This window comes from Lethenteron reissneri, unplaced genomic scaffold, assembly GCF_015708825.2.
Source record: "Lethenteron reissneri isolate LAM-NWPU_2019-01 unplaced genomic scaffold, ASM1570882v1 scaffold_1309, whole genome shotgun sequence".
In the NCBI taxonomy this organism is placed as follows: domain Eukaryota; kingdom Metazoa; phylum Chordata; class Hyperoartia; order Petromyzontiformes; family Petromyzontidae; genus Lethenteron; species Lethenteron reissneri.
The window spans coordinates 100,671-115,000 of NW_026891013.1; positions in this window are offsets into that span (position 1 = coordinate 100,671).

Sequence of the window (14,330 nt, forward strand, 5' to 3'; positions counted from 1 at the left end):
TGACCCCTTATTAACATACTAGCGGTTAGTACCCGGCTTTGCCCGGGCAAAAAAGGCAGACACACATGTAGTTACATACGCAAATCGACTGACACGGATACATAGAGTTACACGCACAAATGGACTCACACATACATACATAGACTCAACAACAACAACCGCCATTCGCCACTAAGTCGTGGTGACGTCACGACAACGCTTGTGCCAGGCTATGTGCACCTTGAGGCCACGTGAAGTGTCGAACGCTCGCTGGCCGGAGGTGATGGGGCAAATCCAGATGGCACAGGTCGACTGACTGAGACGACTGGTTGATGCACCACCTATGGCTCCTACTGTGGCAACTTTCTGTGCTTTAGCCACGCGGCGCTCCGCTCCTTGTTGTGAGCATCGCTCCTCCGCCCTCGGTTGTTGTTGGAGGGTGACTGCCTTCAACTGCCCAGTAGCGTCCTTCAGGAGCCTTCTCCAGAGGCCCATCTTGACACGGCTGATAGCAGTCATCTGCTAGTGGACTCAGCTCCAATTCCTCCTGTACCCAATAACTCCATCTTTTCTCCAGCCCCCTGGATCCAGCGGAACAAAAGCTGTTTAGGCATGCAGTGGCTGGCCATGCGAGCTACATGACTCAGGCAACGCAGCCTTGCCTGCCGGAGGTCACCGATGGGACTTTGTCCACATCTTTCAAGGATTTGTGAGCTCCTCACACAATGCAGCCTGGTTAAAGCCAGGATGGATCGCAGGCAGGCCAGCCTAAATGTTTCTAACCAGCGAAGATGTTACATTAGGGGGGTCCAAGTTTCGCAAGCGTAGAGAAGGGAGGGAATGACCGTGGCCGAGAACACCTGAAGCTTCGTACGGAGTGATAGACCAGGTAGCTTCCACACAGCATTATGCAGCCAATCTAAAGATACTGCAGCTCGACTGATTCGTAGTGAGACCTCTGCTATTAAACCGGAGCTGGTCATTAGCACACTGCCCAGGGAAACTCTCCACTGTCTCCACAACTGGCACATCACCAATTGGGAGTTGTGGGGGTGGAGTGTCCGATGGTACAAAATAGCCAGGCAGGTGCTTAGCTTTGGTTGGGCTAATGGTAAGGCCCCACCTGTTGGTGGCAAGCTCCAGGTTCAGCAGCAGCACCTCGAACTCCTCTTCGGAGTGAGCAGCCATTAGCAGATCATCGGCATACATAACGTGGTTGAGCAACAGGGATCCATCCCTTGACCGCACCCGGGCATCGATCAGCCTCCCATTGTATCTGTAGCAGATGGGATTTTTTGCGGTACAGGCACACCATCATGAAGGTCCTTAAGGATGGTGATGAGTGGGTTCGGGACTCGGAAAGCACGAAGAGCAACCCAGAGGCCAGGCCTACTGATGGTATCATAGGCCTTGAGCAGGTCAATAAAGCACACGCATGGACTAAGATGCACACATGGACCTACAGACACGCAAATGAATGAAGTTACACTGACTAACATGGAGGCATGCACACACAGCGACTAACACACGCACATGGACTGAGACACACACACACATATGGACTGACACACACAAACACATCGACTTACAGACACACACATATGGACTCACACATACATAGACATGTACTTGAGATACGCACACATGGAGTTACACACACATATCGACGTACACACATACAGCGACACATACATAGAGTGATACACACATTGCCGTACACACACATACACATGTCGACTGTCACACAGACATCCACTTGAGATATACACACATGGAGTTACACACACATATATGGACGTACACACACACAGCGACTCACACACACACACACCGACTCGCACACATCGATACGTGGACTAAAATACACATTGACGTAAACACACACATATGTACTCGCACACACAGCAAAAGCGCAGCAAAAAAGGGGAAATTGAGCAACCCAAAAATCCAAAAAGAGTTTTGTGCACACAAACATAATTATTGTAACATGTCAACTCGTTTCATGATGGTAAACAATGAACCCGAGTTGTTATCTTCACGCAAACATAATTATTGTAACATCTTTGAACTTGTTTCATATTGGTAAACAATGAAGCTGAGTTTTTATCAGCACACAAACATTATTATTGTAATGTTTGTAAACTAATGTGTTTAACAATAGTTAACAATGGGCTTGAGTTGTTAGCGTAAGAAGCAAGGAACTCTGTACTTACCATAGGCGTGTTGAGGCCTTGTGCCATGCTTAGCCTAGATTGGCGAGGCGGCGGAGTTGGCACGTTGCCAGGCGAGGGGCTGGGCCGCTACCCCCCCCCAAGCATCCCCCGGCCGTGCAAGAATAATGTAATGTAAGCAGTAAAATATTATTATCTACGGAGTCTGTAGTATAAAGTGGACGCATCGTGTTGGGAGGGGGGCGAAGAGGACATGACACTGTGAATAAATATCCGCAGCGTCATGTGTGAGCATGATGTGTGTACGTGTTGACTGTAAAACGCGTGAAATAAAATGTCTCCCGTGAGCTGGAGCGAACGCGCATGACTTGGCAGGGTCCGCCCCCCCCCCCCACGCAATTGCCGTCACTTGGTACGGTCGATGTCGTGCAATAAGTAAATAATGAATAATAGAAACGGCACAAATGTGTTAATTAAACTACTTTAAAGTTTACGGACGGGAAAACTGAATAGCCTGTTCCCACCACGGGGCTTAGGGCGTGCCGCCTGGCAAATTATTTCGGTCTTAAACCCCACCGTCCGAGAGCCAAATCCCCTGCAAGCGCGAGCGCACGGAGACTTTTATAAAAAGAAAGAAGAAAAAAGAAGAAAGAAGAAAAAAAAGAAGAAAGAAAAGAAGAAAGATATTAGAACTCTAGGAGACGTCGCTCACGTCCTTGGAGAGTAGCTCAGTTGGTAAAGCAAGCGATTCACCTACTGACCTATTCTTCAAGTACGTGGGATCGATTCCCGCATTCTCCAAGCGCAATATTTTTTTAAAATCAAATTTTAAATGTTACTTCCCAGCGTTAGTGTCTGTGACATCTTCACATTGGTGAACCAGCCTGGAAGTGCCCTGACCTCTTGTCGCTCTCGATGTTGCTGTTTTGAAGCCCCTGTGAAGACGTTAGAGATGTGACGAGAAATAAAAAAATATTTAAAAAATATTATCGAGCTTGGCAGGAGTGGACCATTCAGCCGTGTGCCCCGTGACGTCACAGACCCCACCACGTGACTCGCACGTCCCCCAGGGGACCTGCAACGTCGGCTGAGCCGCAGTGTTGAGTCTACGGCGCAGCGCGCAGTCTTATCAGTTTTACGGAATCCGAGTCGCACTCGCGTCACGTGGTCGCCTATCCGCACTACGTATTATAAACGCGCCCTGCCAATCTCACGAGATCGCAGCTGCCTGCAGCCTCCTGCCCGAGGTATCGGCACGCGACGTCGGACCTCCTCCTGCTGCTGCTGCACTCCACACGAGGACATTGTTGAGTGTGTGAGCTCACAACGACGGAGAACATCACTCAAGAACCCCTCCCCAAGACGTCGACGCAGCGTTGCGCCGGTGAGCCCTGCGGTAAGGCCTAGTCCCTGGGAGTGCCACCGGTCTCGGCTAGATTCCTCAACCGGCCGAGGTCGCACCTTGGCCGGCTGGGGGTGGGCTGCTACCCCCCCCCCCCCGTGACTGCGAGAGTGAGACTTTAGACGTGTCACGTGTAGCCTCTAGCAGGATGTAGGGGCAAGTGCTGTTAGTAGCACCTGTACACAGACAAAGGTGCCCCGTGTAGCCTCTAGCAGGATGTAGGGGCAAGTGCTGTTAGTAGCACCTGTACACAGACAAAGGTGCCCCGTGTAGCCTCTAGCAGGCTGTAGGGGCAAGTGCTGTTAGTAGCACCTGTACACAGACAAAGGTGCCCCGTGTAGCCTCTAGCAGGCTGTAGGGGCAAGTGCTGTTAGTAGCACCTGTACACAGACAAAGGTCCCCCGTGTAGCCTCTAGCAGGCTGTAGGGGCAAGTGCTGTTAGTAGCACCTATACACAGACAAAGGTGCCCCGTGTAGCCTCTAGCAGGCTGTAGGGGCAAGTGCTGTTAGTAGCACCTATACACAAAGGTGCCCCGTGTAGCCTCTAGCAGGCCGTAGGGGCAAGTGCTGTTAGTAGCACCTGTACACAGACAAAGGTGCCCCGTGTAGCCTCTAGCAGGCTGTAGGGGCAAGTGCTGTTAGTAGCACCTGTACACAGACAAAGGTGCCCCGTGTAGCCTCTAGCAGGCTGTAGGGGCAAGTGCTGTTAGTAGCACCTGTACACAGACAAAGGTGCCCCGTGTAGCCTCTAGCAGGCTGTAGGGGCAAGTGCTGTTAGTAGCACCTATGCACAGACAAAGGTCCCCCGTGTAGCCTCTAGCAGGCTGTAGGGGCAAGTGCTGTTAGTAGCACCTATACACAGACAAAGGTGCCCCGTGTAGCCTCTAGCAGGCTGTAGGGGCAAGTGCTGTTATTAGCACCTATACACAGACAAAGGTGCCCCGTGTAGCCTCTAGCAGGCTGTAGGGGCAAGTGCTGTTAGTAGCTATACATTAGCCTCTAGCAGGCTGTAGGGGCAAGTGCTGTTATCACCCCCAATACACAGACAAAAATCCCCTGTGTAGCCTCTAGCAGGTTATAGGAGCAAGTGCTGTTAGCAGCACCTATACACAAAGATCCCCCGCGTAGGTGATGGTGGTGATGGTGGTGATGATGGTTGTTTGTATTTATGACTGCAGGTATTGCGGTCTATGCAAACATGACTCCTTGTAAAAAGGTGTCAGTTTTGTTGCCAGATAGAAGGGTAAAGAACCAATTATCGGTTGTGATGGTGTTGATGGTTGTGATGATGTTGATGGTTGTGATGATGGTGGTGATGATGGTGTTGATGGTTGTAATGGTGTTGATCGTGTTGATGGTTGTAACGGTACAGGGACCTGTTCTCGCTGCACCACCACCCTCACTCAGCACGACGCTGTGGAAGGCCAAGCTGCGAGCGGAGGAGCAACAACAGCCACAACAACAGCAACAACAACAACAGCCACAACAACAACAAGAGGCCGCAGCGATCTGCCATGGAGAGAGCTGCTGGCGGCAGCAGCGGAGGCGGCAGGAGGGCGGAGGAGCGGAGGCCCAGCAGCGAGCAGCCCGCACGGCGGCCACCCGCGGGCCTCGGGCTCCACTGGAGGCCGCCAGCGGCAGGAGCCCCGCAGAGAGGACGCGGCGGCGGGGAGGGCCCCGTGGCGCGAGTCGGGGGGAGGGGGGGCGGAGCGAGAGCCGTGGACATCGGGCGGCAGCCGTGGGACTCGGCAGAGCGAGCGCGCTGGGAGAGGCGGCCGTTTCGAGGCCAGACGCAGGCGCAGAGGGAGAACGCCAGGAGCCATCGACACGCCGAGAGGCTGCGCGAACACAGCTTGAGAACACACGAGGCGAGGGAGAGAAGGGGGGGGGTGCAGGGGGAGGCTCGGGGGGGCGCGGAGACGGGAGGGGGGGGGTCGGCGTGGTGGAGCCAGGTGAGGGAGCGGCTGCGTAAGGTCACGAGGGGCGTAGGCGACGTGGGACTGGCGAATCCCCTCGCGAGCAGAGAGCGCAGGAGAGTGGGGACGGACAGCGCTCCACTTCTGCCGTTCTCGCCGGTCGCGTGCCGCAGAGGGGGGGCTCGGCCCCCAGGGGGCCCCCCCTCAAAGTGATTCTTGTTTGGCGACTCCCTCCGCCGCCGCCAACGCTCAACTCGGGGTTGGCGGCCGTGACAGCCGGAAGTTCCCCGTTCCCACGGCGGGTTCCCGGACTGTAGGGAGGAGGGGACGTCGTCAGCTGCTCGTTGATTACAACACTGGTCAACACACTCGTTCTTCTGGCCAGAGGTCGCAAACGGGTTTTGATTCCTTACCCATACCCATACCCGGCCGTATCAAGGTCGCAAACGGGTACCCGTACCCGTACCCGGCCGGGTACAGGTTCCCGTTCCCTATCCGTACCCTACCTGAAATGAGTGACAAACGGTGACTCACCAGTAACTCACGGCCTACCTGTACCCGTACCCGGCCACACCAGGGTCGCAAACGGGTACCCGTACCCGGTTGGGTACGGGTAGCCGGTAGGGTACGGGTATCGGGTACCCGGTTGCGACCTCTGCTTCTGGCATGAGGTATTCCAACGGGTTTAAGGTAATTTTGTGGGGCTGCTGATTCCAAATCCGGCACACTATCCTAAAAATACAGCACCATATTTTAACACTAAAGCAGTCACTGATTCTCAACAACTTGCAATCAATGAAAATGGTGTATGCCGATGGCATACAAATGAGATGTGATAGAGCAAATCTGAGATCAGATTTGGAATCAGCACCCTGAAATTTGTCTAAAACAGCTGCAAAAGTCTAGGCCAGAAAAAAATGTTTTTTGTTTGTTGTTGACCAGTGATATTGGTTGTTTATCGTTTATTGATGATCGTTTTCACGTTTGAGGTTCAACGTCCCTTCGATAGCATGGCAGCGACACGGGGTGTTTCCTACGCGCGTGTGTGCGTTGCGATTATTGAAAGCAATGGCCAGGAACACGTTATGTTAAGTTACATTTTGATTTAAAGCTTTCGTGATTTCAGGGATTCACATTCGTGGTTCTTTCGGTAAAGTCACGTAGAATAATAAAATAAATATTATTTTATTGTTTCCCTTCTACGTGACTTTAGCGAAAGAACCAAGAATATACGTTACAAGGTGTCCCGTTTTTGTTTCACATTCCCCAAAGCACTGATTGTAAAACACAGCAGAGACGCTGCCTCAGAGGCTATGGGTCTCTGTGTGGTGATTATGTGGGTCTCTGTGTGGTGAGTCTGTGGGTCTCTGTGTGGTTAGTCTGTGGGTCTCTGTGTGGTGAGTCTGTGGGTCTCTGTGTGGTGAGTCTATGGGTCTCTGTGGTGATTATGTGGGTCTCTGTGTGGTGATTATGTGGGTCTCTGTGTGGTGAGTCTGTGGGTCTCTGTGTGGTGAGTCTGTGGGTCTCTGTGTGGTGAGTCTATGGGTCTCTGTGTGATGAGTCTGTGGGTCTCTGTGAGGTGAGTTTGTGGGTCTGTGTGTGATGAGTCTGTGGGTCTCTGTGTGGTGAGTCTATGGGTCTCTGTGTGCTGAGTCTATGGGTCTCTATAAGATGAGTCTATGGGTCTCTGTGTGATGAGTCTATGGGTCTCTATAAGATGAGTCTATGGGTCTCTGTGTGGTGAGTCTGTGGGTCTCTGTGTGGTGAGTCTGTGGGTCTCTGTGTGATGAGTCTATGGGTCTCTGTGTGGGTTTGTGTATACAGTATTGTACGTATAAAAATGTACTTACAGCACCACACAGTGGAATGTCGCGGGTAATTTATGTCGCAATAAATCTTGAGAATGTTTCCGACTTAACGACCCCTTTTGTGTTGCGCAATCGGACCCGAAACACCAAATCCACAATCCTGTTCAAAGTTGCGTTACGGCTATTGCCGGGGCATGTGTCTGTGACTTTAGCGAAATCACCAGAGAGACAGAAAGAGACAGAGAGAGCAGAGAGAGAGAGAAGAAAAACAAGAGGAAGACGTGAGTTGTGAAGTGTGTGCTGAGTGGACTGTGTGTGGTGTGTGTGTGTTTGTGTGTGTGTTTGTGTGTGGTGTGTGTGTGTGTGGTGTGTGTGTGGGGTGTGTGTGTGTGGTGTGTGTGGGGTGTGTGTGTCGTGTGTGTGTGTGTGGTGTGGTGTGTGTGTGTGTGGTGTGTGTGGTGTGTATGTCATAAAATACAATTCTCACGACGTTTCGGCCACAACGCAAGCAGCCGTCCTCAGAACAGGTCTGTCGGAAAGACAGTGTCAGTACCCGGCCGTACCCTACCCGATACCCGGCCGGGTACGGGTATCGGGTACCTGATTGCATCTGGGATGAAGCCATGTTGCAGGTGCGGGTGGGTTGATTCTAGGAACTTGAATTGTGAGAAGAGACAAGACGTTGGGAAATGAGTGACAAACGGTGACTCACCAGTGACTCACGGTCTACCCGTACCCGGTACGGGTAGTCGGGTATCGGGTAGGGTACGGGTATCGGGTATGGGTAGCCGGGTATCGAATAGGGTACGGGTATCGGGTAGGGTACGGGTATCGGGTAGGGTACGGGTATCGGGTAGCCGGGTATCGGGTAGGGTACGGGTATCGGGTAGGGTACGGGTATCGGGTACGGGTACCCGGGTATCGGGTAGGGTACGGGTCTCGGGTAGGGTACGGGTATCGGGTAGGGTACGGGTAGGGTACGTGTATCGGGTAGGGTACGGTACGTGTATCGGGTAGGGTACGGGTAGGGTACGGGTAGGGTACGGGTATCGGGTAGGGTACGGGTAGGGTACGGGTAGGGTACGGGTAGGGTACGGGTATCGGGTAGGGTACGGGTAGGGTACGTGTATCGGGTAGGGTACGGGTAGGGTACGTGTATCGGGTAGGGTACGGGTAGGGTACGGGTAGGGTACGGGTAGGGTACGGGTATCGGGTACGGGTATCGGGTAGGGTACGGGTAGGGTACGGGTAGGGTACGGGTATCGGGTAGGGGTATCGGGTAGGGTACGGGTATCGGGTAGGGTACGGGTAGGGTACGGGTAGGGTATCGGGTAGGGTACGGGTATCGGGTAGGGTACGGGTAGGGTATCGGGTAGGGTACGGGTATCGGGTAGGGTACGGGTAGGGTATCGGGTAGGGTACGGGTAGGGTACGGGTATCGGGTAGGGTACGGGTATCGGGTAGGGTACGGGTAGGGTATCGGGTAGGGTACGGGTAGGGTATCGGGTAGGGTACGGGTAGGGTATCGGGTAGGGTACGGGTAGGGTACGGGTATCGGGTAGGGTACGGGTATCGGGTACCCGGTTGCGACCTCTGCCCGGCGGGTAGTCACGGCGGCACGGTTTGAGGTCGGGGGGTCGGCGATGGGACCGATGTTTGCTCGCCGCTCAGCGTCCCGTGACGCGCGGCCGTTGGCTGTGTGCGCTGCGAGAGAAGTTCAATGTCCGTGCGGGGCAGGAGGGTGACCCGCGTGGGGACGGGGGGGGGGGCTTGTTCCCCCCTGACCCCCCACCGGTGGGAATATCTACGATTGGTGGACCCCCTTCGACGAGCAGCGTCAAAAGTGTCTTTAACGAGCGTCAAAGAACAACCAAAACAGTTTTTTAAAAATAAAAATTTTTCACGAAAATTCTTTCATTTACGTTCCACGTTTTATTTGCATTCAATTAACGAGCCGTCACGTCGGGGATTCCGCTAATTTTGCGCGTCGTCGTGCACGGAGGTGGCACGGAGCTCTGCAGGACGCGTCTCCAAGCGTCACACATTCAGGGTGCCGATTCCAAATCTGATGTCAGATTTGCTCCATCACATCTCATTTTCATGCTATCGGCATACCCCATTTTCATTGATTTTACCCGAAATTAACTCTGTCACTTATGATTGCAAGTCGTTGCGAGTCAGCGACTGCTTCAGTGTTAAAATATGGCGCTGTATTTTTAGGATAGTGCGTTTATAATATCATTTTATGTAGATATCCACATTTATTTAATATTTTTCTTCCGCGGTTTTTATTCAAAATGCAATATTTGATCTCTCAAAAACCTGACGTGATAGACAAAAACCGATGCCACATTTGGAATCAGCAGCACCCCAAAATTACCTTAAAGCCGTTGGAATACCTCACGCCAGAACAAGTGTGTGGATCAGTGTAATGCCCACTTCTCACCAGCCCCACTCCCCATTCTTCATCCTACTCCCCCCACTTCTCCCCCCCTCCTGCCCCCCCTCCCCCTCATCCTCCTCACTGTGGCCACTCACCCACCCACCCACTCACTCACCCACCCACCCCACTCACCCACCCACCCACCCACCAACCCACCCACCAACCCACCCACTCACTCACCCACCCACCCACCCACTCAGCCACTACCCGTACCCAACCCGTACCCTACCCGATACCCGTACACTACCCGATACCCATACACTACCTGTACCCGTACACTACCCGATACCCGTACCCGATACCCGTACCCGATACCCGTACCCTACCCGTACCCTACCCGTACCCTACCCGATACCCGTACCCTACCCGTACCCTACCCATACCCTACCCGTACACTACCCGATACCCGTACCCTACCCGTACCCTACCCATACCCTACCCGTACACTACCCGATACCCGTATCCTACCCGATACCCGTATCCTACCCGATACCCGTACCCGTACCCGGCCGGGTACCCGTTTGCGACCCTGGTGCGGCCGGGTACGGGTTAAGAAATCAAAACCCGTTTGCGACCTCTGCCGTTCGCCCTGTGATCGGGGCGTGCATCTCAGGCGGGGGCGGCAAGGCGAACCGTAACATTGACCGTCACGTTCACACTCGCGGTCACTCGCTCCGACGACAGAGCCGCCCGACATTAACGAAGGAGCGGCGAAGACCCCCCCCCCCCCGTCAGATACGGCTCCTGGGACGATCAGCGACGTCGCCGTCAACGAGCCGACAGCAGCCTCCTCCTCCTCACCACGTGTGCCGCCATTGCTGGACGGCGCTCCGGCGTCTTGCCGTGGCAACGTGGTGCCGTGGCAACGTGGTGCCGTGGCAACGTGGTGCCGTGGCTACGTGCGCCTACGCGCGTGTGTGCGTTGCGATTATTGAAAGCAATGGCCAGGAACACGTTATGTTAAGTTACATTTTGATTTAAAGCTTTCGTGATTTCAGGGATTCACATTCGTGGTTCTTTCGGTAAAGTCACGTAGAATAATAAAATAAATATTATTTTATTGTTTCCCTTCTACGTGACTTTAGCGAAAGAACCAAGAATATACGTTACAAGGTGTCCCGTTTTTGTTTCACATTCCCCAAAGCACTGATTGTAAAACACAGCAGAGACGCTGCCTCAGAGGCTATGGGTCTCTGTGTGGTGATTATGTGGGTCTCTGTGTGGTGAGTCTGTGGGTCTCTGTGTGGTTAGTCTGTGGGTCTCTGTGTGGTGAGTCTGTGGGTCTCTGTGTGGTGAGTCTATGGGTCTCTGTGGTGATTATGTGGGTCTCTGTGTGGTGATTATGTGGGTCTCTGTGTGGTGAGTCTGTGGGTCTCTGTGTGGTGAGTCTGTGGGTCTCTGTGTGGTGAGTCTATGGGTCTCTGTGTGATGAGTCTGTGGGTCTCTGTGAGGTGAGTTTGTGGGTCTGTGTGTGATGAGTCTGTGGGTCTCTGTGTGGTGAGTCTATGGGTCTCTGTGTGCTGAGTCTATGGGTCTCTATAAGATGAGTCTATGGGTCTCTGTGTGATGAGTCTATGGGTCTCTATAAGATGAGTCTATGGGTCTCTGTGTGGTGAGTCTGTGGGTCTCTGTGTGGTGAGTCTGTGGGTCTCTGTGTGATGAGTCTATGGGTCTCTGTGTGGGTTTGTGTATACAGTACTGTACGTATAAAAATGTACTTACAGCACCACACAGTGGAATGTCGCGGGTAATTTATGTCGCAATAAATCTTGAGAATGTTTCCGACTTAACGACCCCTTTTGTGTTGCGCAATCGGACCCGAAACACCAAATCCACAATCCTGTTCAAAGTTGCGTTACGGCTATTGCCGGGGCATGTGTCTGTGACTTTAGCGAAATCACCAGAGAGACAGAAAGAGACAGAGAGAGCAGAGAGAGAGAGAAGAAAAACAAGAGGAAGACGTGAGTTGTGAAGTGTGTGCTGAGTGGACTGTGTGTGGTGTGTGTGTGTTTGTGTGTGTGTTTGTGTGTGGTGTGTGTGTGTGTGGTGTGTGTGTGGGGTGTGTGTGTGTGGTGTGTGTGGGGTGTGTGTGTCGTGTGTGTGTGTGTGGTGTGGTGTGTGTGTGTGTGGTGTGTGTGGTGTGTATGTCATAAAATACAATTCTCACGACGTTTCGGCCACAACGCAAGCAGCCGTCCTCAGAACAGGTCTGTCGGAAAGACAGTGTCAGTACCCGGCCGTACCCTACCCGATACCCGGCCGGGTACGGGTAGGGTACGGGTATCGGGTACCTGATTGCATCTGGGATGAAGCCATGTTGCAGGTGCGGGTGGGTTGATTCTAGGAACTTGAATTGTGAGAAGAGACAAGACGTTGGGAAATGAGTGACAAACGGTGACTCACCAGTGACTCACGGTCTACCCGTACCCGGTACGGGTAGTCGGGTATCGGGTAGGGTACGGGTATCGGGTATGGGTAGCCGGGTATCGAATAGGGTACGGGTATCGGGTAGGGTACGGGTATCGGGTAGGGTACGGGTATCGGGTAGCCGGGTATCGGGTAGGGTACGGGTATCGGGTAGGGTACGGGTATCGGGTACGGGTACCCGGGTATCGGGTAGGGTACGGGTCTCGGGTAGGGTACGGGTATCGGGTAGGGTACGGGTAGGGTACGTGTATCGGGTAGGGTACGGTACGTGTATCGGGTAGGGTACGGGTAGGGTACGGGTAGGGTACGGGTATCGGGTAGGGTACGGGTAGGGTACGGGTAGGGTACGGGTAGGGTACGGGTATCGGGTAGGGTACGGGTAGGGTACGTGTATCGGGTAGGGTACGGGTAGGGTACGTGTATCGGGTAGGGTACGGGTAGGGTACGGGTAGGGTACGGGTAGGGTACGGGTATCGGGTACGGGTATCGGGTAGGGTACGGGTAGGGTACGGGTAGGGTACGGGTATCGGGTAGGGGTATCGGGTAGGGTACGGGTATCGGGTAGGGTACGGGTAGGGTACGGGTAGGGTATCGGGTAGGGTACGGGTAGGGTACGGGTATCGGGTAGGGTACGGGTATCGGGTAGGGTACGGGTAGGGTATCGGGTAGGGTACGGGTAGGGTACGGGTATCGGGTAGGGTACGGGTATCGGGTAGGGTACGGGTAGGGTATCGGGTAGGGTACGGGTAGGGTATCGGGTAGGGTACGGGTAGGGTATCGGGTAGGGTACGGGTAGGGTACGGGTATCGGGTAGGGTACGGGTATCGGGTACCCGGTTGCGACCTCTGCCCGGCGGGTAGTCACGGCGGCACGGTTTGAGGTCGGGGGGTCGGCGATGGGACCGATGTTTGCTCGCCGCTCAGCGTCCCGTGACGCGCGGCCGTTGGCTGTGTGCGCTGCGAGAGAAGTTCAATGTCCGTGCGGGGCAGGAGGGTGACCCGCGTGGGGACGGGGGGGGGGGCTTGTTCCCCCCTGACCCCCCACCGGTGGGAATATCTACGATTGGTGGACCCCCTTCGACGAGCAGCGTCAAAAGTGTCTTTAACGAGCGTCAAAGAACAACCAAAACAGTTTTTTAAAAATAAAAATTTTCACGAAAATTCTTTCATTTACGTTCCACGTTTTATTTGCATTCAATTAACGAGCCGTCACGTCGGGGATTCCGCTAATTTTGCGCGTCGTCGTGCACGGAGGTGGCACGGAGCTCTGCAGGACGCGTCTCCAAGCGTCACACATTCAGGGTGCCGATTCCAAATCTGATGTCAGATTTGCTCCATCACATCTCATTTTCATGCTATCGGCATACCCCATTTTCATTGATTTTACCCGAAATTAACTCTGTCACTTATGATTGCAAGTCGTTGCGAGTCAGCGACTGCTTCAGTGTTAAAATATGGCGCTGTATTTTTAGGATAGTGCGTTTATAATATCATTTTATGTAGATATCCACATTTATTTAATATTTTTCTTCCGCGGTTTTTATTCAAAATGCAATATTTGATCTCTCAAAAACCTGACGTGATAGACAAAAACCGATGCCACATTTGGAATCAGCAGCACCCCAAAATTACCTTAAAGCCGTTGGAATACCTCACGCCAGAACAAGTGTGTGGATCAGTGTAATGCCCACTTCTCACCAGCCCCACTCCCCATTCTTCATCCTACTCCCCCCACTTCTCCCCCCCTCCTGCCCCCCCTCCCCCTCATCCTCCTCACTGTGGCCACTCACCCACCCACCCACTCACTCACCCACCCACCCCACTCACCCACCCACCCACCCACCAACCCACCCACCAACCCACCCACTCACTCACCCACCCACCCACCCACTCAGCCACTACCCGTACCCAACCCGTACCCTACCCGATACCCGTACACTACCCGATACCCATACACTACCTGTACCCGTACACTACCCGATACCCGTACCCGATACCCGTACCCGATACCCGTACCCTACCCGTACCCTACCCGTACCCTACCCGATACCCGTACCCTACCCGTACCCTACCCATACCCTACCCGTACACTACCCGATACCCGTACCCTACCCGTACCCTACCCATACCCTACCCGTACACTACCCGATACCCGTATCCTACCCGATACCCGTATCCTACCCGA